Genomic DNA, 24,265 nt, shown 5'->3' with positions numbered 1-24,265 from the left:
ACTGCACCCCCTAGAGAATTGAAGAATTTATTAGACACCCACAATCGGGTAAATCACTGTGTCTCTTCTCACTCACTATGCCCCTCCCCCAATAATTCTTATGGTTATTATATATTATGCATATTGCAGTCGTAGATCTGTGAGAAAAACCCTAAAATGTGCCCCCATCTCCGGGACCCACCAGCAGTATCTCTGCTTCCAGTCCAGATCTAGGATCTATAGGCGCAGAATGCGTCATGAATAACCGGCCAGGCTCCCAAATACTAACAGCTCGTCCAAGTAAATAAGAGATTTATAACGGCATAAAGCTGCTCAGCCAGAACTGTGACCAGTTAGGATTCGGAAGGTACAATGCGCAGCGAGCAGTGCACCCGGCTCGCCATATGTTATCCGGGATGGAACGTATCCGTCACTCCCTCTGCGCTGACATTTATATAGATGCTACCGGAGCGGCAGTAAATTGTACTTTGTTCTGCTTATATCAATATATTTATACAAAAATAAACATAAATCAGCGTTCATCCATCTGCCAGAGCCCACAAAGCCTGACTGTAAGTGCGAGACCATAATCGCATCTGGATTTATGGGGCTAGTGATTTAGAACGTGGACGTATGAGGTGTTTGGTTAGAGGTAGATAAAGTGTGGCTTTTCTGCTAATAAGGATACTACAAGTACTAGTGTGCTGTTCTGTCAGGCCTCCTATGCTTCTATATGTAAGGACACACACATACTATAGAGAAATCATTTGTCTCCGCCCACTCCTTAAGAAAGCGTCTGAGTCCTGCTTCCCCTGCCCACTCCTAAAGAAAGCCTGTGAGTCCTGCTTCCCCTGCCCACTCCTAAAGAAAGTTTGTGAGTCCTGCTTCCCCTGCCCACTCCTAAAGAAAGTCTGTGAGTCCTGCTTCCCCTGCCCACTCCTAAAGAAAGCCTGTGAGTCCTGCTTCCCCTGCTCACTCCTAAAGAAAGCCTGTTAGTCCTGCTTCCCCTGCTCACTCCTAAAGAAAGCCTGTGAGTCCTGCTTCCCCTGCCCACTCCTAAAGAAAGTCTGTGAGTCCTGCTTCCCCTGCCAACTCCTAAAGAAAGCCTGTGAGTCCTGCTTCCCCTGCCCACTCCTAAAGAAAGCCTGTGAGTCCTGCTTCCCCTGCCAACTCCTAAAGAAAGCCTGTGAGTCCTGCTTCCCCTGTCCACTCCTAGAGAAAGCCTGTGAGTCCTGCTTACCCTGCCCACTCCTAAAGAAAGCCTGTAAATCCTGCTTTCCTTGCCCACTCCAAAAGAAAGCCTGTGAGTCCTGCTTACCCTGCCCACTCCTAAAGAAAGCCTGTGAGTCCTGCTTTCCCTGCCCACTTCTAAAGAAAGCCTGTGAGTCCTGCATTCCCTGCCCACTCCTAAAGAAAGCCTGTGAGTCCTGCTTTCCCTGCCCACTCCTAAAGAAAGCCTGTGAGTACTGCTTTCCCTGCCCACTCCTAAAGAAAGTCTGTGAGTCCTGCTTCCCCTGCCCACTCCTATAGAAAGCCTGTGAGTCCTGCTTCCCCTACTCACTTTTAAAGAAAGCCCGTGAGTCCTGCTTCCCCTGCTCACTTCTAAAGAAAGCCAGTGAGTCCTGCTTTCCCTGCTCACTCCTAAAGATAGCCTGTGAGTCCTGCTTTCCTTGCTCACTCCTAAAGAAAGCCTGTGAGCCCTGCTTCCCCTGCTCACTCCTAAAGAAAGCATGTGAGTCCTGCTTCCCCTGCCCTCTCCTAAAGAAAGCCTGTGAGTCCTGCTTCCCCTGCCCTTTCCTAAAGAAAGCCTGTGAGTCCTGCTTCCCCTGCCCTCTCCTAAATAAAGCCTGTGAGTCCTACTTCCCCTGCCCACTCCTAAATAAAGCCTATGAGTCCTCCTCCTCTGCTTACCCAGAGAGAGTCTCTGATTACTTCTTCCCCTGCCCACAGATAGTGTGAGTCTTGCCTCCCCTGCCTACACATAGAGAAATCTTATGAGTCCTACTTTCCCTGCTCATTCCTAAATAAAGCCTATGAGTCCTCCTCCCCTGCCTACCCAGAGAGTCTCTGAGTCCTTCTACCCCTATCCACAGATAAATAGTGTGAGTCCTGCCTCCCCTGCCTACACATAGAGAAAGCTTGTGAGTCCTACTTTCCCTGCCCACTCCTAAAGAAAGCCTATGAGTCCTGCTTCCCTTACCCAGTCCTAAAGAAAGCCTGTGAGTCCTTCTTCCCCTGCCCACAGATAGTGTGAGTCTTGCCTCCCCTGCCTACACATAGAGAAATCTTATGAGTCCTACTTTCCCTACTCACTCCTAAAGAAAGACAATGAGTCATCCTCCCCTGCCTACCCAGAGAGTCTCTGAGTCCTTCTTCCCCTACCCACAGATAAATAGTGTGAGTCCTGCCTCCCCTGCCTACACATAGAGAAAGCTTGTGAGTCCTACTTTCCCTGCCCACTCCTGAAGAAAGCATGTAAGTCCTGCTTCCATCACCTACTTATAGAAAAAGCCCCCCCGCCCACCCACTCTACAAGCAGGAACACATTCTAGGAGACAATAAACAAAATGTTGCAGTTTTGTCAATATTGATAAAAACTAGATGACTTGTTATCCACAGTGGACTCAGCTCTGCTACATCCAGATACAACTGAGATGGCCTTGGTATTATCGTTTTCTGTAGCTGCATGGGGTGGCTCTGCCCCATCTTCTGGTATTAGCAGCCTGAACTGAATGGCACAATGGGGGGGGGGGGGGACCAGGATTCCTGCAGTTAATTAATACAGATTTGTTTCCAAGCTAGACCCCATAAGCCTAAAGTGAAAAAAGATTCCCAGTGAAGACCAGTGACTACCCCACCTCTGCACAGGCAGGTATCCAGCGTGCACACTATGGCAGGTGCGGATGTCGCAGTCTCCCCTAAGGTCCCACATTGACCGTAGAAGGACACCATTGCTGGAAATGGCACCTGATGTTTCAGGGTTGTTGATATATGTTTCATTTTGGGGCTCAGGAGCTTCATGTAAGCTCTCTGCCTACATACAGCAGCCAAATCTCAGCTTCCTGGACTGGAGTTTGCCCTGAGTGGAGGAGGAAGGATAGAGATTGACTACAGTGAGACTTTTTATGATTTTCCTGGACCTGTGCTGTATTAGATAATCAGTAATTTTAGTCGTCGAGCCATTGTATCATCTATACAGAGTATATACAGATCCGGCTTCGTGGTTGATGCAGTGTTGTTCCTCGGTCGTCTCATTCTTTCTTGCTGCAGTGAATCATTTTCGCTATAATATCGGCTCCCATAGAAACCATTGAAGTAAATTAGTAAACGCTGCGTGTTTATTGGAGGAGGGAAGCAGAAATGTCACCTGGGGACGAGGCCAATTAACCAAGTAACCTTAATGTTATCACCTAATCACCTGCTGGAAAGTGATGGATGATAATGTGACCTTGCGGGCGGCCGCCCTCGCCCCGGGCTGAAAGCAAGGTTTCATTTGTTTACTGTAGAAGACATATTACAATGAGCCCCCCATCCCCAGAACAGATCGGACTCCAAATATTCTCATGATGATGTCCTCAATATATGGTATTAGTGATGAGCAAAGTTTTAGAAAATTTGATTCGGCTTCTTCAACGAATTTTACAAAAAAATTTGCTTCGTGACGAATTACTTTAGCGGGTGCAATGACAGGGAGCTGTGATAGCGCTGCCCCCATTATTGTACCCCACAGATGTCGTGTTCATACATGATTGCGGCATCTGAGAGTAAAAACAGTGTAAAAAAAGAATTTAAATCAAACTTACCGCCTCGCGACGGGCCGGCCGCTGCCATCTTGGTTGAAGATCTTGTGCGAAATCTTGTGCGGCCTAAGATGACCGTTGTCACGGGATTTCAGCTGAGATGTTCAATCAAGATGGTGGCGCCCGGCCTGTTGTGAGCAAATAGAGGAGGTAAATATGATATTCATTTATTTTTTACACTATTTTAGGTTAAATCAATTCGCTACCACGAAGCATAAGGGAAATTCGGCTTCGCGGCGAATCAAATTTATCCTGAAATTCGGATCGAATTCCACTTCGTTGGATTCGATTCTCTCATCTCTATACGGTATCTCAGTGAGAAAATCCTGGTGTTCATCTATTTAAATGGATGTTTCTTGTCCAGGACACCTTTCACAATTTTCTAACATACACCTGCTTGCTGTCAGCAAATGGAAACATTTCTGGTAATATCCAGTGGCTAAACGTCTGTATAGACCTAATAATTCTCCCAACTGAGGCTTTGCTACAATTGTAGCCAAACAAGACCATCCTCTGTGAGCAAAACACAGCAACAGCACCAATTGTTCTCCTCTCCTGGAGAAGTTTGTTACACTGTATCAGTGCAGATACAATGTATCTCTCTGAAGACACAGATGCTCCCATAAGTACCAGGTGCCACTCAGAGTGCCTGCAAAGTATTGGCCAGAGAGACTGGTACTATGGGGGCTCCCGCTGCATGCACTCTGTAGCTTGCACTATTGGGGATCCTCAAAGCAATAGTCATTATTATTGTAGAGGTAGTTAAAAAATGCCAGCCATCTATGCCCCTCAGAGTGCCCGCTTTTGGTGTCTGCAGAGGATGAGCAAAAGTTGGTCCACACAATGCAAGTCACAGGTGCCCATCTGACTCCAAGCCACAAGTTCAACCTGGAGTGCCAATAACTTCCAGAATTGCAGCCATAGTTACAGTCGGTGCAAGCTGCAGATACCCCAGAATGCCAACAATAGATGCCACCAGAGTGGGAGCCACGGAGTGTCAGCCAAAAAGGAAGCAAAAGTACTAGTTACACATGTCCCTAGAGTGCCAGCCAAAGATGAAATTAGAGTGCCAACAATGGATGCTAACAAAGCATCAGTCACACATGCCCCCGAGAGTGACAGCCACAGGTGCTTGACAGAGTGCCAGCTACAGATGTCCCCAGAGTCAGCCAGAGTGCTAGTTATAGATGCCCTAGAATACTAGCCAAAGATGAAACCAGGGTGTCAACAAGAGATGCCACTAAAGTGCCAGTCATAGATGCCTCTCGGAGAGCTTGAGTGCCAGCCAGAGAGTAAACCAGAATACTAGTTATGGATGCCCACCAGAGTGCCAGCTACACATGCCCTCAGTAAAAGCCAAGATGAAACCAGAATACTAGCTATAGCTACTCCCGAGTGCCAGGCACAGATGTCTCCCAGAGTACTAGACATAAGTGCTGGAGTGTTGGCTGTAGATGCCCCCCAGAGTTCCAGCCAAAGATGAAACCAGGGTGCCAGCTACAGATACCCCCAGGGTGCCAGCTATAGATGTCCTCAAAGTGCCAGCTGCACATACTCCCCATAGTACCAGTAACAGATGACCCCAGAGTGCCAGCCAGAGGCGTAGCTATAGGAGATGCAAAGTTAGCAGTGGCTACCGAGCCCAGGAGGCTGAGGGGCCCAAAGACCCTTGTTCCGCATAAGAAGACACCAGTATTATAGAAGGTGCATGCTGGCTGGAGGGAAGGGGTTAGGTCAAGAATTTAGCATGGATGGGGGGTGCCATTTAAATTTTTGCATCAGGCAGCACGAAGGCTGTGTTCTTCCCTGCCCCTGGCCGCAAAGCACCGAGGGAAAGGGGGGCCCAAGCTGAACTCTCGCACCAGGACCCATGAGCCTACGCCCCTGGTGCCAGCTACAGATGCCCCCAGAGTGCCAGCTACAGATGACCAGCCGTTGATTGTGTAGCTTTCTACATTCATAGCCATTGGTGCTGACGCGCTTTGTGCCGAGGTAGTTTTGCCTCACACTGTGTCGGTGGAGACTTTTCTTACAAGTAAAACTTGTGCTGTCTCTTCAGGCGTTACAGATCAGGGAGGGAGGTTTGATGTGTCCACCGGCCTCCGTCCCCATTTACTTTTATTTTCTTGGTGTCAGAGCAGAAGTTGAGGAGTAATTGAATATCTAGGAGAAGATGCCGGACGAGTCCCCAGACACTGGAGGAACAGCACAAGATTCAGGCGCTTCTGACAGATGGGTGACTCCGGGTTGAATGCAATCTGCATTTACAGAGATGGAGAACGGATTGCTTGAAAAGTGTCAGGGAGCGACCAATGAGAGTGCGCGATTCAGCCCGCGAGGTGAAGAAGAGAGATGTGACAACCGACAACTTCAATGTCTGCACCTGCCAGCCGAAGAAAGTCAAGTCACTCTTCTGATCGTCTCCGGGAAACTTGTGGAAAACTCAGAATTCATCAACTTCAGCCTCCTGAACCTAAAACACAAATCAACCAAAGCATACAGTCTGATGAGGCGGAGTATCTAAGCCTATGGTGTGCGATACAGTCTGATGAGGTGGAGTATCTAAGCCTATGGTCTGATGAGCTGCAGTATCTAAGCCTATGGTGTGTGATACAGTCTGATGAGGCGGAGTATCTAAGCCTATGGTGTGTGATACAGTCTGATGAGGCGGAGTATCTAAGCCTATGGTCTGATGAGCTGCAGTATCTAAGCCTATGGTGTGTGATACAGTCTGATGAGGCGGAGTATCTAAGCCTATGGTCTGATGAGCTGCAGTATCTAAGCCTATGGTGTGTGATACAGTCTGATGAGGCGGAGTATCTAAGCCTATGGTGTGCGATACAGTCTGATGAGGCGGAGTATCTAAGCCTATGGTGTGTGATACAGTCTGATGAGGCGGAGTATCTAAGCCTATGGTCTGATGAGCTGCAGTATCTAAGCCTATGGTGTGTGATACAGTCTGATGAGGCGGAGTATCTAAGCCTATGGTCTGATGAGCTGCAGTATCTAAGCCTATGGTGTGTGATACAGTCTGATGAGGCGGAGTACCTAAGCCTATGGTGTGTAATACAGTCTGATGAGGCGGAGTATCTAAGCCTATGGTCTGATGAGCTGCAGTATCTAAGCCTATGGTGTGTGATACAGTCTGATGAGGCGGAGTATCTAAGCCTATGGTGTGCGATACAGTCTGATGAGGCGGAGTATCTAAGCCTATGGTATGTAATACAGTCTGATGAGCTGCAGTATCTAAGCCTATGGTGTGTGATACAGTCTGATGAGGCGGAGTATCTAAGCCTATGGTGTGCGATACAGTCTGTTGAGACAGAGTATCTAAGCCTATGGTGTGTGATGTTTTTTGCTAAGCCAGTGGGTCTGACTGCTGTGTGATACTGTCTGTTGTATTAGTGTATCTAAGCCTTAATTGCATGATACTGTCTGCTCATCCAATATATCTAAACTGCTGATGTGCGATACTGCCTAGGAAGCCAGTGTATCTAAACCTATCATGTGTCATACACTCTGCTGAGGGGTAGTTTTTCATTATAAAGTCTAGGACATCCCCAGAGTACCACATCCCCCATCATGTATCCTCCCTGGATGTCATTACAGCCTCCAGGGTCAGTGTGCGGCTGTATCACAATGTCTTCCATCTTGTATGGGGGAATCATTAGAAGGTGGGGGGGATTGTGCAGTGTTTTTTCGTGTTTTAGTTGCTCCCATACGTGATAGGAATTGCTGGAAACTCAGAACTTAGTGTCCAGACTGGAGATATTGAAGGATTCATTCATCTTCCACCTTTTTCTGCACTTCTGGGAATATAACTAATGTTACTTCTAATATAACTGCAAAAATAACAATGTATCAGGAAACAAGGGCCACCCTGCTGGAAATCCGTGCTCGTCATTATGCCTTAATTGCTATTTAATAGTGAAGGCTCCATGCCCCGCCGTGTACACGATCAAAAGGTTCTTCCCTCTATAACTGACTATTTTGTGTTACGGTTCTGTGCCAACCAACCGGTTTGACTTTGGGCTAGTCATGAGCATGTTATCCTGGCAGTCCCCTGGTTTAGCTCTTTAACCCCTACAGAGGAGCCACCGGGCTACTATCTCTTGGAATAGCACTGCTGTGATTGGTAGCTGACCAATAGAGGTTAGAGATTCCGGTGTGAAGCATCGAGTGGTAAAGCAATACACATAGTCAGGAAACAGGCAGAGGTCAGGGAAGACAGAGTATGTGTGAATCCATTAAACAGTCTAGAGGTCAGGGCAGGAAGCAAAGGGTCAGTACAGTGAACAGACAATGGTCAGGTCAGGAAGCAGAGAGAGTCAGGGTCCAGGAATAAGGCAGAAGTCTGTACATGGGCAGCCAAATGGATTATAGCTCATTTGCAGTGACTAGCAAGTTAGAGAAACCTAGACAACTACAGATTGGGACATGGGAGTTTGGTGGCTGGCCCCGGGTATAAGCTAGGTCAGTGATGTGGCACCCGTGCCCGCCCGGGATAGTGTGATGGCAGGGGGCAGGGAGCATCACTATGACATTCTTTAAATGCTCAGAATCTCTGCCCCCATTAAGAAAAAAGTGGAAGGATCTTCTCACTCTCAAACAGAGCAGGGAGACTATACGAGGATCTGGAGGAGCGGAGGTGGGTGAGGGTGCGCGCACGCCTAGTCCTTTCATTGAACAGATCCTTGTTACACTGCCAATTTCTTGGACCACCCCTCTAAGAAGACCATTTTTCAATGTAGTTTTGGATAATCGCCTCTACAAAGCTTCATTGTTTTCCACACGAGAGCTTATTTGAGTAGATCAGTGGAGTGTTTGAGAAGGTTCTCATTTATCCAGGTCATGGTATATCTGTAAAGAATAAATCAAGGCAACTGGACTTACTGTAGATTTCTTGAAAACATTTCACTCGTTCTTACAACGAGCTTTCTCAATTCTGAGTGACTGTGCAAGGATTCTCTGGGAATAAATATGTAACTGAATCAACATCTGGTAATTATACTCAGCATGGGGTCAGAGGTCATTATACCCAGCATGGGGTCAAAGGTGTTGATTCCATTATCCTAATTGGAGTCAGTAGGCGATAAAGACTTCCCAGAAAAAAGTGTCAAGACAGCATTGTATGTGGCAGACAATAGATGTCTAACCCCCCCCCCCACCTTTATGTTGATTCAGTTACATATTTATTCCCAGAGAATTCCTGTACAGTCACTCAGAATTGAGAAAGCTCATTGGAAGAGCAAGTAAAACGTTTTCAATAAATCTACAGTAAGTCCAGTTGCCTTGATTTATTCTTTACAGATAGATCAGTAGAGCTCACCCAGGACAGTGATCACAAGGCAGAGGAACCAGACTCTGAATTTTAGGCTGAGGGTGCAGTGCTTTTGAGTGTGGGAGAACATCACAGTCGGTAGTCTACTCCCCTTTTGGAGGTGAGCTCACGAAAAGACTATAATTGGCTTGAAGTTTCACAAGGTCAGGTTGTGGTTAAGTGATCCGCTCCTACTGTAGGCAGACCAATGGGGGAGAGCTACTGCTGCAGCCGGTTGCCTTACAGATAAGTACAGTTTATATCTAATGCTATTGGGCAGCCAATAGCAGGTGGTGACGGGGACGAGCCTCCCTAGCATCACGTCGCGTCCTGCTTTTAGCTGCTCCCCCCCTGACACCGGATAACCCCTTTAAAGAATGAAATAAGACGCAGGTTGGCTGATATCCCTAAAGAGTTCTTCCTATATTTCTTCCAGTTTTCATTACAATTTGAGCCCAAAGAGGATGAAAGTTGAGGAAGGCGTTAAAGGAGGAACACGTTACATTTTTTTGCATGTTCTACATTGTGTTCCTTTAAACAGTCCCCGTTGTAAAGATGCAGATTAACTCATTTTATAAATAGGCAGCAAAATAGAAGAAAAATGATGGCGCATAAATCATCGGACAGGGAAGTCACAAGTGCATTAATAATAACATTTGCCTGAAACTTTACTCCATAATCCCTGTGTTATTACAGAGGAAGTCGAGACCTTGCAAAAATAGTTTGGAGCAAGTTACAGAAATGTAAATGAACCTTGAGGTGTTAATGCATGTTTATCAGGCTGCGGTAATGAGGGCTGTACTTTTACCTGACGAACCGGTAACTAAGACCCAGGCTCTGACACCAATACTTTATTAGCTATCAGATTCCCTTGCTAAGCAATTTGGAGAACATCTGTTAGCCTGCCGACAGCAGACAGACCCCCCCCCCCCCCCCTCTCAGTACGAGCATGATGGGTATAGGATGATGAGAGATGACACCATGAGCCTTGTCTCCAAGTAGCCTTCTCCTAAGGTGGTCCTGGCATGAGATAGACCGCTCTCCATATACCCAGGACTGCCAGGCATGTGGATGCAGTGATGCAGCTTTAAATATGTATAATAATAATGAAGGCTACCAGAAAATTAAAAAAAAATGCCCCAAAATGTAGAGAACAAATTTGCTGAAGGGTCTGTGAGATTTTTGGGCACTTCAGGGCAGGTTTTAGGGGGACCAGCCCAAACTTTCCATTGAACTCCACTCAACTCTACCCTGTAAAGTGAACTCTGTTAGTACCCTAGACCACTAGTGAATATGCCATTTGCCCTTTACTAACGTAGCCCACTAGAGTTTTCCCTTTCACTACCCTAGACCACCAGGGACTTTACAATTTACCCTTTCACTATTCTAGACCACCAGGGAATTTACAATTTAACCTTTCTATTTACTATTTGCCCTTCACTGCCCTAGACCACCAGGGGATTTACAGTGTATTTTTTCATTACCTTGGATGACCAAAGAATTTATAAATTACCCTTTACAAGTCTAAATCACCAGAGAATGTACTTACCCTTTCACTACCCTAGGCCACCATCAGGGAATTTACAATTTATCATTTCACTACCCTAGAACACTAGAGAATTTACAGTTTAGGCTACTTTCACACTAGCGTTCGGGGCTCCGCTTGTGAGCTCCGTTTGAAGGGGCTCACAAGCGGCCCCGAACGCATCCGTACTGCCCTAATGCATTCTGAGTGGATGCGGATCCGCTCAGAATGCATCAGTCTGCCAGCGTTTAGCCTCCGCTCCGCTCAGCAAGCGGACACCCGAACGCTGCTTGCAGCGCTTTGGTGTCCGTCTGGCCGTGCGGAGGCAAACGGATCCGTCCAGACTTACAATGTAAGTCAAAGGGGACGGATCCGTTTGAAGATGACACAATATGGCTCAATTATCAAACGGATCCGTCCCCCATTGACTTTCAATGTAAAGTCTGGACGGATCCGTCTGAACTACTTTCACACTTAATTTTTTCTAAACTATAATGCAGACGGGTCCGTTCTGAATGGATCCAACGTCTGCATTATAGGAGCGGATCTGTCTGGGCAGACCCCAGACGGATCCGCTCTGAACGCTAGTGTGAAAGTAGCCTCACCCTTTCATTACTGTGAAACTAATTAGGAATTTACAATTTACCGTTTGAATACCCTAGACCACCAGGGACTTTACAATTTACCCTTTCACTATGCTAGACCATCAGGGAATTTACAATTTATCCTTTCTATTTACTATTTGCCCTTCACTGCCCTAGACCATCAGGGAATTTACAATTTATCCTTTCTATTTACTATTTGCCCTTCACTGCCCTAGACCACCAGGGGATTTACAGTGTATTTTTTCATTACCTTGGATGACCAAAGAATTTATAAATTACCCTTTACAAGTCTAAATCACCAGAGAATGTACTTATCCTTTCACTACCCTAGGCCACCATCAGGGAATTTACAATTTATCATTTCACTACCCTAGAACACTAAAGAATTTACAGTTTACCCTTTCATTACTGTGAAACTAATTAGGAATTTACAATTTACCGTTTGAATACCCTAGACCATCAGGGAATTTACAATTTATCCTTTCTATTTATTATTTGCCCTTCACTGCCCTAGACCACCAGGGGATTTACAGTGTAGTTTTTCATTACCTTGGATGACGAAAGAATTTATAAATTACCCTTTACAAGCCTAAATCACCAGAGAATGTACTTACCCTTTCACTACCCTAGGCCACCATCAGAGAATTTACAATTTATCCTTTCACTTCCCTAGAACACCCAAGAATTTACAGTTTACCCTTTCATTACTGTAAAACCAACTAGGAATTTACAATTTACCCTTTCAATACCCTAGACCACCAGGTACTCCACCGTTTACCCTTTCACTACCCTACACCACCATGGACTTTTAAATTACTTTTCTGATCATCAAGTGCTGATTATGGTGCATACCTTACCTAAGGGACTATGAATATTTGTATTTGTACTTGCTTTTCCAGAACATAACAACTTTTTTTTTTTTTTTTATGGTTTTGCAATTGATATCATTATATCAGATGACAGTAAATAGCAAAATATAATAGGATTGGTAACGAGAATTTAGCAACCATCTCATAAATTGCTGTTGCTTCTGTAGGAGCACATGAGGTCAGGGCTTTTAAAGGCTCCACTAACCTCTGGGTCAACAATACGTGGTTGTTTTTCTTTATTTTACTGCACAATATCGAAGAGTATTCTTATAGCTCTCATTACAGATAAGCAGTTGGCCTAATGTGTCAGTGTACCAGCCCATAGAATACCAGGGGTGAATTAATTAGCTCATTATTTGGTGAAACAAATCGCCCTATGTGTCTACTGTTGAACAGATCGTGGGCGGACTGAGTCATTGCTTTCTACTTTGTATAGTTATTTACCCAGGGGCATTACATACCTATGGAAACAGTGATATGTGGCCATCATGTGCCCTGTGGAGGATCAGTCCAGCTTGTTTCTTCTCATGGGTACTGTGAGCCTTCAAAAGAATTCAAGACCCACAGTATGACCAAACCAGGGGTGGACGAAAGCAACCAAGGGTCACAAGGACCTTCTCTTCCTCTTCTTTGGTCCTTATGTTATTGAAGTGGGGCATAAACCAGTACTAAAAGGAGGTATAATTTAGTTATATGCGGAGCTTGCCACCGATGTCTGGTGGCATTTCTGTCTTGGGCATGACCGCTGGAGCACTAACCTAGCTCCCTGCTGGCCAGTGTTCACCGGCATTCCTCTGCTCCTTCTTGGCAGGCAGGACCACTGAGATAGCAATGCATGTCGTTCATTCACAGGCTGAGGACTGCTTTTGCCGGCTCTGCATCTCACTGCCCATAGGGCATGCATGTGTGCCCTCTTAATGGTTCAGGATGGCCGTCTGTGGCTGACCATCCTGTGGTACTTAAAGCACCCTCCCCTATGATCAGATAGGTTCTAGTTCTCTAATGTCCTGCACAGGTGAACTATTATCTGGTTTTGCTCTCCCGTGTACCTAAATTCGGATTTGACCCTTCGCTGCCTGAGGTGACCTCCATCTGAAACCTATACTGACCCCTCCAAATTTTTATTGGATTGCCTGTCCTGATGTCGGCTTTTCTCAGACTACAGCTTTGCCTGATCCCTTGGTTCTCTTGACACCCAAGAGTCAGCACTCAGAGACTACTCCAAAGGGTAGTGACCTGATGGTTCTCCTGCAGCAGAGTCCAAGTCCCTATACAGAGGTTGAAGACTGAAGACCAGGAGGGTCACGTAGATAACACCCTTAGCAGTAGCCCCAAGTTAAATCTGTTTAAGTGACACAGTGGGTCAATATTGGCCTTGTAATATTACAAAATCAATGGTCAGGGAAAGCAACCAAGGGTCGTGAGGACCTTCTCATGGGATTGGAAGGATGTTGATTAAGCATGAGCTCTCCTGGCAAGTACCAGCAACAACAAAATGCCCCATTATATTGCAAGACCTAAAGTGGGGAAAGCAACTAAAGGTCAGAAGGACCTTCTCTCCCATGTGGAGTAAGGAAGATTTTACTGGAATGGCAAGAGCTACCACCAGTTGGAGGCCCCATTTTGATCATGCCAGAAGGGTCTCCTCCCCTCTATGTCTGTACTTTGAGACAAGCCACATCAGCTTTGTAATATTACAAAACTAATGGCTGGGGAAACAAACCAAGGGTCATGAGGATCTTCTGTTTCACATGGGTTAGGAAGGATGATGATGAAGCATGAACCAGCACCAGCAAGAAACTGCATTTCATTACCAGACCTAATGTGGGAAAAGCAACTAGAGGTAAAGAGGACCTTCTCTACCATTAGGCCTCTATGTTTGTACTAATTTTAAGACAAACCACATCACCTTTTGTAATATTACAAAACTAATGGTCAGGGAAAGCAACCAAGGGTCATGTGGATCTTCTGTTTCACATGGGATAGGAAAGATGTTGATGAAGAATCAACTCTCCAGCACCAATTGGAGGTCCCATTTTGATCATGCCGTTGGGTCTCCTCTATGTCTGTAGCAATGGAGTTTGCCAAAGAAAACTTAATTTAAATACACTTCAAGTACGTGGTCAGCAGGTTAGATTGAATCCCATGGAGCCACTCTCCAAAACATCAGGTCACAGTCTTAACCACCTAAGATGCAGCTTTGTTGGTTTAGAAGACTCCCATCTGGTCTTCGTTTCTGCATACAAGAAGCCACTCATATTATATGGATATGAAGAGCATCACATATTCTCACCAACGCACCAAGGTTATTCTGATATTAAGAGAAACCAAAACATACTTGTCCAACCTTGGGCACCCCTGTTTCCCCCCCCCCCCCCCCCTCCGAATGAGGCACCGCCTAATGAGCCCCCTCCTAGCAGTACACCTCTATAGGCAGAACTAATTGTAGTACAACTGATAACCTATTGATTACTGATTTGACTAATGTTATTGATCCTTCTTCTTGGGGGTTAATGAACCACTGACCTTTACAACTGTCCATTTCCCAATTAGCTTCATACATCAACACAACCATCTCGCTATATATACGATCTGAGATCCAGAAAGATGGATTCATAGATATTAATGGTCAAGTATATTAATCAGAGATTTGCATTGCTGATGTTTCAAACTCAAAGAGCTCACAGCCATAATCTTAAAACCTGTGCAGACCTCGTGCTTGTCACTGCTGAGAGTTTGTTACAATTGTATCCAGCCTAAGCTATACACTGTGAGCTACATACTCGCTCCTGTCCTTGCAGTTTGTCTCAATGTATCACTGCAGGTAGCACTGTTTACACTGGCATCATAGCTTCTGTAAAACACCAAAATTACCTTTTTTCAGTCAGAAGAAGGTATCAGTCTGGACTGGAGTCCACGTTATTTAGGTCATGGAGCCTTGTGCAGACTGGATGCAAATGTATCAAACCCTCAGCAGTGAGAAGTGTTAGGTAACATAGTAGCATAGTTTGGCTGAAAAATAAATCTGTCCATCCAGTTCGGCCTGTTATCCTGCAAGTTGATCCAGAGGAAGGCAAAAACTGTGAGGTAGAAGCTAATTTTCCTCATTCTTGGGGAAAAAAATCCTTCTCGACTCCAATCAGGCATCAGAAAAAACCCTGGATCAACAACCCTTTACAAATCTAATAACTATAACCTGTAATATTATTATACTCCAGGAATACGTCCAGGTCGTTTATTGAGTCCACCATCACACCACTCCTCAGGCAGAGAGTCCATAGTCTCACTGCTCCTACAGTAAAGAGTCCATAGTCTCACTGCTCTTACAGTAAAGAGTCCATAGTCTCACTGCTCTTACAGTAAAGAGTCCATAGTCTCACTGCTCTTACAGTAAAGAGTCCTTAGTCTCACTGCTCCTACTGTAAAGAGTCCATAGTCTCACTGCTCTTACAGTAAAGAGTCCATAGTCTCACTGCTCTTACAGTAAAGAGTCCATAGTCTCACTGCTCTTACAGTATAGAGTCCATAGTCTCACTGCTCTTACAGTATAGAGTCCATAGTCTCACTGCTCTTACAGTATAGAGTCCATAGTCTCACTGCTCTTACAGTATAGAGTCCATAGTCTCACTGCTCTTACAGTATAGAGTCCATAGTCTCACTGCTCTTACAGTAAATAGTCCATAGTCTCACTGCTCCTACAGTAAAGAGTCCATAGTCTCACTGCTCTTACAGTAAACAGTCCATAGTCTCACTGCTCCTACAGTAAAGAGTCCATAGTCTCACTGCTCTTACAGTAAACAGTCCAAAGTCTCACTGCTCTTACCGTAAAGAGTCCATAGTCTCACTGCTCTTACAGTAAAGAGTCCATAGTCTCACTGCTCTTACATTAAAGAGTCCATAGTCTCACTGCACCTTATAGTAAAGAGTCCATAGTCTCACTGCTCTTACAGTAAAGAGTCCATAGTCTCACTGCACCTTATAGTAAAGAGTCCATAGTCTCACTGCTCTTACAGTAAAGAGTCCATAGTCTCACTGCTCTTACAGTAAATAGTCCATAGTCTCACTGCTCCTACAGTAAAGAGTCCATAGTCTCACTGCTCTTACAGTAAACAGTCCATAGTCTCACTGCTCTTACCGTAAAGAGTCCATAGTCTCACTGCTCTTACAGTAAAGAGTCCATAGTCTCACTGCTCTTACAGTAAAGAGTCAATAGTCTCACTGCTCTTACATTAAAGAGTCCATAGTCTCACTGCACCTTATAGTAAAGAGTCCATAGTCTCACTGCTCTTACAGTATAGAGTCCATAGTCTCACTGCTCTTACATTAAAGAGTCCATAGTCTCACTGCACCTTATAGTAAAGAGTCCATAGTCTCACTGCTCTTACAGTAAAGAGTCCATAGTCTCACTGCTCTTACAGTAAACAGTCCATAGTCTCACTGCTCCTACAGTAAAGAGTCCATAGTCTCACTGCTCTTACAGTAAACAGTCCATAGTCTCACTGCTCTTACCGTAAAGAGTCCATAGTCTCACTGCTCTTACAGTAAAGAGTCCATAGTCTCACTGCTCTTACAGTAAAGAGTCCATAGTCTCACTGCTCTTACATTAAAGAGTCCATAGTCTCACTGCACCTTATAGTAAAGAGTCCATAGTCTCACTGCTCTTACAGTAAAGAGTCCATAGTCTCACTGCACCTTATAGTAAAGAGTCCATAGTCTCACTGCTCTTACAGTAAAGAGTCCATAGTCTCACTGCTCTTACAGTAAATAGTCCATAGTCTCACTGCTCCTACAGTAAAGAGTCCATAGTCTCACTGCTCTTACAGTAAACAGTCCATAGTCTCACTGCTCTTACCGTAAAGAGTCCATAGTCTCACTGCTCTTACAGTAAAGAGTCCATAGTCTCACTGCTCTTACAGTAAAGAGTCAATAGTCTCACTGCTCTTACATTAAAGAGTCCATAGTCTCACTGCACCTTATAGTAAAGAGTCCATAGTCTCACTGCTCTTACAGTATAGAGTCCATAGTCTCACTGCTCTTACATTAAAGAGTCCATAGTCTCACTGCACCTTATAGTAAAGAGTCCATAGTCTCACTGCTCTTACAGTAAAGAGTCCATAGTCTCACTGCTCTTACAGTAAAGAGTCCATAGTCTCACTGCTCTTACAGTAAAGGGTCCATAGTCTCGCTGCTCCTACAGTAAAGAGTCCATAGTCTCACTGCTCTTACAGTAAGGAGCCCATAGTCTCACTGCTCTTACAGTAAAGAGCCCATAGTCTCGCTGCTCCTACAGTAAAGAGTCCATAGTCTCACTGCTCTTACAGTAAAGAGTCCATAGTCTCACTGCTCTTACAGTAAAGAGTCCATAGTCTCACTGCTCTTACAGTAAAGAGTCCATAGTCTCACTGCTCTTACAGTAAAGAGTCCATAGTCTCACTGCTCTTACAGTATAGAGTCCATAGTCTCACTGCTCTTACAGTAAAGAGTCCATAGTCTCACTGCTCTTACAGTAAAGAGTCCATAGTCTCACTGCTCTTACAGTAAAGAGTCCATAGTCTCACTGCTCTTACAGTAAAGAGTCCATAGTGTCACTGCTCTTACAGTAGAGTCCATAGTCTCACTGCTCCTACAGTAAAGAGTCCATAGTCTCACTGCTCTTACAGTAAAGAGTCCATAGTCTCACTGCTCTTACAGTATAGAGTCCATAGTCTCACTGCTCTTACAGTATAGAGTCCATAGTCTCACTGCTCTTACAGTATAGAGTCCATAGTCTCACTGCTCTTACAGTAGAGTCCATAGTCTCACTGCTCTTACAGTATAGAGTCCATAGTCTCACTGCTCTTACAGTAAAGAGTCCATAGTCTCACTGCTCTTACAGTAAAGAGTACATAGTCTCACTGCTCTTACAGTATAGAGTCCATAGTCTCACTGCTCTTACAGTATAGAGTCCATAGTCCCACTGCTCTTACAGTATAGAGTCCATAGTCTCACTGCTCTTACAGTATAGAGTCCATAGTCTCACTGCTCTTACAGTAAAGAGTCCATAGTCTCACTGCTCTTACAGTAAAGAGTCCATAGTCTCACTGCTCTTACAGTATAGAGTCCATAGTCTCACTGCTCTTACAGTATAGAGTCCATAGTCTCACTGCTCTTACAGTATAGAGTCCATAGTCTCACTGCTCTTACAGTATAGAGTCCATAGTCTCACTGCTCTTACAGTATAGAGTCCATAGTCTCACTGCTCTTACAGTATAGAGTCCATAGTCTCACTGCTCTCACAGTAGAGTCCATAGTCTCACTGCTCTTACAGTATAGAGTCCATAGTCTCACTGCTCTTACAGTATAGAGTCCATAGTCTCACTGCTCTTACAGTAAAGAGTCCATAGTCTCACTGCTCTTACAGTAACGAGTCCATAGTCTCACTGCTCTTACAGTAAAGAGTCCATAGTCTCACTGATCTTACAGTAAAGAGTCCATAGCCTCACTGCTCTTACAGTAAAGAGTCCATAGTCTCACTGCTCTTACAGTAAAGAGTCCATAGTCTCACTGCTCTTACATTAAAGAGTCCATAGTCTCACTGCTCTTATAGTAAATAGAAAAACCTACATAAAGACAGCAGAGTCTCCATAGCTCAAAAAGTATATATAATAATCATTATTGAATAAATATACATAACATAAAAAGGATAGATGAAAAACATCGATATAAGGAGCAGTTTCACCTGAGGGATGATATAACAGTACAATCACCATGGGGGGGGGGGGGGGGGCTATACAGAGTAGGTACTGATTCGCCCAATATATCATAAGCATTGCATTGCCTAATATTGTAAGTCAATAACAATTGCTGGGGCACATTCCAGTTATATCTAATCTATCAGCTACTCCCTCGAAGGTAAACAATACATAGATAAAAGATCACCTCGGGAGAACCGCACACCCCAACGCTCGTTTCGGCAAAACCTTCATCTGGTGGACCATGCCTATTTTGCAACAGTTTGCGTATCCATTTCTAATGGCCGTTTTACATGCATTTCACATCAGTTTTTATTGAACGAATGTAGTTCATTGCCTTTTTTCATCCCCCCTGGAAATGATAGAGCCCCAATAGTGTCCCCCCCCCCCAGTATTAATATTGTCCCCTTAGTGCCGCCAGGTTGTATAATTGCCCACTTAGAGCACCCTCAGTATCAGTATTGGGCCTTAGTGCTGCTCATTGTATATTTATGCCCCATTGTGCCCCCAGTATATATAATGCCCCCACTCCCCATCCAGCCCTGGTAGTGTCGACAGATCCATTATAAAAAAATAAACTAAAAAATAAATATATCTCATCCACTTGCACACGCAGGGACACGTGCTCCTCACTGGAGGGAGTAGGACCTGCGTTCCCAGCATGATGACATCACATCATGTGACATTACCACACTTGGAGCGTCAGGTCCTAAAGCCCGCAGTGAGGAGCGAGTGGCCCCCGCATCTGCAAGCGGATGAGGTGAGTATTTTTTTTTAACCCCTGAATGGCTTTGGGTGCACCTGTTTCTAACAGCAGTTAGCTAGGTCCACTCCAGTCTAAACAGCTGGTAAAAACGGTCCAATTTATTTCAGTGGGTCTGTCTGGCCACGAAACCAGCCAAAAATAGGGCCTTTAAATAGCTTCAAAATTGTTTAATTTTCACTATCCAGTGAGCCTCCTAAACCCAGGTTCTTCTGCACAACGTCGCCGGCACCAAACACAGAGCCTCAGTTATGCAAACCGTGTCCAAGCCCATGTCCACACTGTTACGGCAAAATACGATATTAAAGAATAAAGACCCGTGGATGAATCCCACTTGGATACATTGTGTCAAGCTGAATGGAACACGCATTGCAACATTATTACGGCGCGAGGCTCCCGCTGTTCCCGTGATGCTGTGTGCCGAGCGGCTGTAATAGTATAATAATGTGCGACGATACAGTCAGCGGCGCTCCAGCGGGGTCACAGAAGAATTACCACAAAACTATTAGACCTCGAGAAAGCGATAGATAGAGAGTGACTCGCAGGCTGCAAAATAAAAATCTATTTCATTTTTCTTTGCTGGCCGGAGAAATTACATTTTAACCCGCTGCTGCCTCCCGCCCATTGTACTGGCTCATCGCGAAAAGATGAAACTCTTATTTTAGGGTAAAGAATGAGGCTGCGGAGAAAACGAAAACCTTTTACTCTCCGCATCTATTTGCTTGAGATCTGTATTATTTCACCTCTGCGGCTTCTCTATTGGGGCGGGTTCACATCTGCGTTCTGGATTGGAAACCATAAGACGGAAGTCAAAACGGAAGCCTTGAAGAGCCATTCCGTTTTGATCCGTCTTCATAGGAAGTCTATGGGAACCATAACGGATCCGTCTGGTTCCCGTTATGCAAGACGGAAAACAAAGTCCTCCGTCTGCATAACGGAAACGGGACAAATCCGTTAGGATTCCCGTAGACTTCTATTAAGACCAAAAATGCCTTTTAAAGGCTTCCGTCATAATGCAAGACTATGGGCAGTGTATACGTTTTTTTTTTGTTTTTTTTGAGTTTTGCTTTTTCTTTGTCTGTTCTGGGTTTCATGACCTTGTGTGATTTTGCGCATCTTTTCTGTTCTACTTGTGTAGGACACAATGAGCGAAATGCAGTAATCTGGGTGCGTTCAGGGTCAGAAAAGCCACAAGGCTGCCTGGGAAGCTGGAGGCCGTGCATTCACTTATAGGTGACAATAGGGAGCTGGGTTGCACTGCAGTGATGTGGAGGACAATGAGAGGCTGGCATCGCTGGTACAGACGTGGTGGTAACACTAAAGCAAGCTTCTTAACCACCCAAATGTTACTGGAGTCTCCTGCCAGCAGGAGGACACTATTCATGAGGGCACCTTGCTTGGTATCATTCACTATCCAGAGGAGCTCCTTGCATGGCACTATTTGTTGGGGCATTCTGGCACTGTACATAAGGGCACTGTACTTGGCACTGAGCATCTCCATGCACGGTACCATTCATGAGGTCACTTTGCTTGGCACCATTCAGAAGAGCATTCAGTCACTATCCAGAGGAGCTCCCCGCATGGCAATAATCAATTGTGCATCCTGGCACTGTTCATAGGGACGTTCTGTTCTAAGGATCACCTTGCATGGTACCATTTATGAGGACATCTTCCTTGGCATCATTCATGGGGGCATTTAGTCACCATCTGCAGGAGCTCCCTGCAAGGCACAATTAGTGAGGGCATGCTGGCGCAGTTCATCGGGGCATTGTGCTTAGTACTATTCATGGGGGAATTTTGATCAAAGGGTCTCCATGCAAGGTACCATTCATGAGGACACTTGGCTTGACACCATTCATGAGGGAATTCAGTCACTGTCTCAGTCACTGACCCGCAGAAAGTACATTTCTGATGCAGATGTTCCCCGTGGATTTCATTGTAGCAGGGTGAAATCTGCTGCAGATTCTCATTACATCTACAGCGAAATCCGTGGTGGATTTCTCTCTCCTATACGGTTGGACCCCGACTGGGTCAGTTCCACCATTGTTATACAAGTGCAGTCTGTATCCAGTTTAGACAATTCTCCTAACTAGAACTAGCAGACCAGTCCATCCTGTCCTGATACGTCGTTACAATGTATCAGTGTAAGCGCTTTGTCTCACAGAGTATTGTCTGCATTGGATACAACTGTATCCACTTCTAAGGCTACTTTCACACTTGCGCTTTCCCTTTGCGCTATTGAGTTCCATCATAGGATCTCAACAGCGAAAGAAAACCCTTTCTGTATTGTCCCCATTCATTGTCAATGGGGACAAAGCTGAACGCAACGAAACGGAGGGCACCAGAATGCATTCCGTTCCGTTTGGTTGCGTCCCCATCGCAGACAGAATAACGCAGCGGGCAGCATTTTTCTGTCCGCGATGTGGTGCGGATCCGTCCCCACAATGCAAGTCAATGGGGACGGATCCGTTTTCTCAATAGAAAACGGATCCGTCCCCCATTGACTTTCAATGGAGTTCATGACGGAACCGTCTTGGCTATTTTAGAGATAATCCAACCGGATCCATTCAGAACGGATGAAGACGGTTGTATTATCAGTAACGGAAGCAGGTTTTTTTTTGCTCATCCATGACTGATCCAGCAAAAAGGCTGGTGTGAAAGTAGCCTTACCTATGCGATGTATTAGGCCAGGACAGGTAAAACAGCAGGTTCCCTGCAAAGTGAATGTCTAAGCGACTGCGCAGGACAGTGGACCTGAGTGCAGCTTTAATGAAGCACAGAGGTCATTACCTCCTCCTCCTCCTCCCCTTCACAATCTGTGTGATCCTGACTAGATCAGGACCAGGCAGGGGATGCTCTGTGTCCTAGAAGTATCTGTTTCATCTTTTGCATCAGAGGTTTTATCTGCTGCGGTGTTTCATTGTGTACAGCTCGGAAATGAAGTTCACTTTCCATCCATTTCTCCCTGCCGTCTTCTCTTGTGCTTTTTAAACTGCAACCTGCTCCGAACTCTCTAAACTGATTCGAAAAATCACGCGTCACTTTTGCAAAATAGATATCCTGTTGGGGAGCAAAATGCGCCAAATCCAGCCATGGCCTCCTCCGGTCATGCATTGTTGGTCTATCTCAACCAGTTGTATGAAAAGCATTAAAATACACATATATAAAGACAATACCACTATCTGGAGATGCTAAAAAGAAGAGAAAAAAAGTAAAAAGAAACATTGTATCAAAAGTGAAACATGAAAACAAAGGTGAAAAGTTTTCCACATTATTTACCTAAAGATGGCAATAGACCATCAGAATAGGTTCAAAGGGCATCAGTAGGTCCAGGCTGAGGTGAAGGCATAAACCAGTGGGGGAGACAGATCCGACTTTCATGTTCTCCGTCTGCAAACACCAAAATTGGGAATCTTTTGTCCCTTTCATTTTGCAGGTAATTAAACGATTCCTCAATCTGAGAAACGAAGGCAGAGAGTGACTTACACAGAAACCGTTTTAATTGGTAATTTCAGAGTAGAATTTATCACTCCTCATGTAACTAAATGAGGCAGAGAATCTCTTATTTCTTCTTTTTTCAGAGAAACTGTTTTCTTAATATTGACTGGTCAGAGGAGGTTTACATCAAAACACCTTAATTAAAGAGCAGTGGATGATAGAATTAATCACTTCACAAAAAGGTGTTAAATATTTCATTGCCATGAAGAAGTCACTACGTAGGCAATAAAACTGATGTGCTTTTACATTTTATATCTATTAACTCTAATGAAATAAATCACAGTGTAAAATACTATAGTTACTAAAATATTACACCCTGTGTTCAAAATATAACTATTTTAATACTGCTCCAATGTACAGGAATATAACTACTATAATACTGCTCCTATGTACAAGATTATAACTACTATAATACTGCTCCTATGTACAAGGATATAACTACTATAATACTGCTCCTATGTACAAGAATATAACTACTATAATACTGCTCCTATGTACAAGAATATAACTGCTATAATACTGCTCCTATATACAAGACTATAACTACTATAATACTGCTCCTATGTACAAGAATATAACTACTATAATACTGCTCCTATGTACAAGAATATAACTACTATAATACTGCTCCTGTGTACAAGAATATAACTACTATAATACTGCTCCTATGTACAAGAATATAATTACTATAATACTGCCTCCTATATACAAGAATATAACTACTATAATACTGCTCCTATGTACAAGAATATAACTACTATAATACTGCCTCCTATGTACAAGAATATAACTACTATAATACTGCTCCTATGTACAAGAATATAAATACTATAATACTGCTCCTATGTACAAGAATATAACTACTATAATACTGCCTCCTATGTACAAGAATATAACTACTATAATACTGCTCCTATGTACAAGAATATAACTACTATAATACTGCTCCTATGTACAAGAATATATAACTACTATAATACTGCTCCTATGTACAAGAATATAACTACTATAATACTGCCTCCTATGTACTAGAATATAACTACTATAATACTGCCTCCTATGTACAAGAATATAACTACTATAATACTGCTCCTATGTACAAGAATATAAATACTATAATACTGCTCCTATGTACAAGAATATAACTACTATAATACTGCCTCCTATGTACAAGA

At 44.3% G+C, this 24,265-nt stretch overlaps 1 protein-coding gene and 1 long non-coding RNA gene across 4 annotated transcripts in view; both read left to right on the top strand.

Annotated features, from left to right (window-relative positions):
• LOC120994382 (limbic system associated membrane protein) overlaps window positions 1–24,265 on the top strand; it is a 695,952-nt gene that overhangs the window by 503,285 nt on the left and 168,402 nt on the right. The gene's annotated exons all lie outside the window — the stretch shown is intronic.
• On the top strand, window positions 6,297–6,751 carry LOC120994383. The gene is made up of 5 exons (XR_005777405.1): window positions 6,297–6,337; window positions 6,369–6,451; window positions 6,483–6,523; window positions 6,555–6,679; window positions 6,711–6,751. It is a non-coding gene; the product is annotated as an uncharacterized LOC120994383 (long non-coding RNA).

This window comes from Bufo bufo, chromosome 3 (assembly GCF_905171765.1).
Source record: "Bufo bufo chromosome 3, aBufBuf1.1, whole genome shotgun sequence".
In the NCBI taxonomy this organism is placed as follows: Eukaryota; Metazoa; Chordata; class Amphibia; order Anura; family Bufonidae; genus Bufo; species Bufo bufo.
Note: the sequence above shows the minus strand (reverse complement) of the source record. Positions and strands in the feature narration are given on the sequence as shown.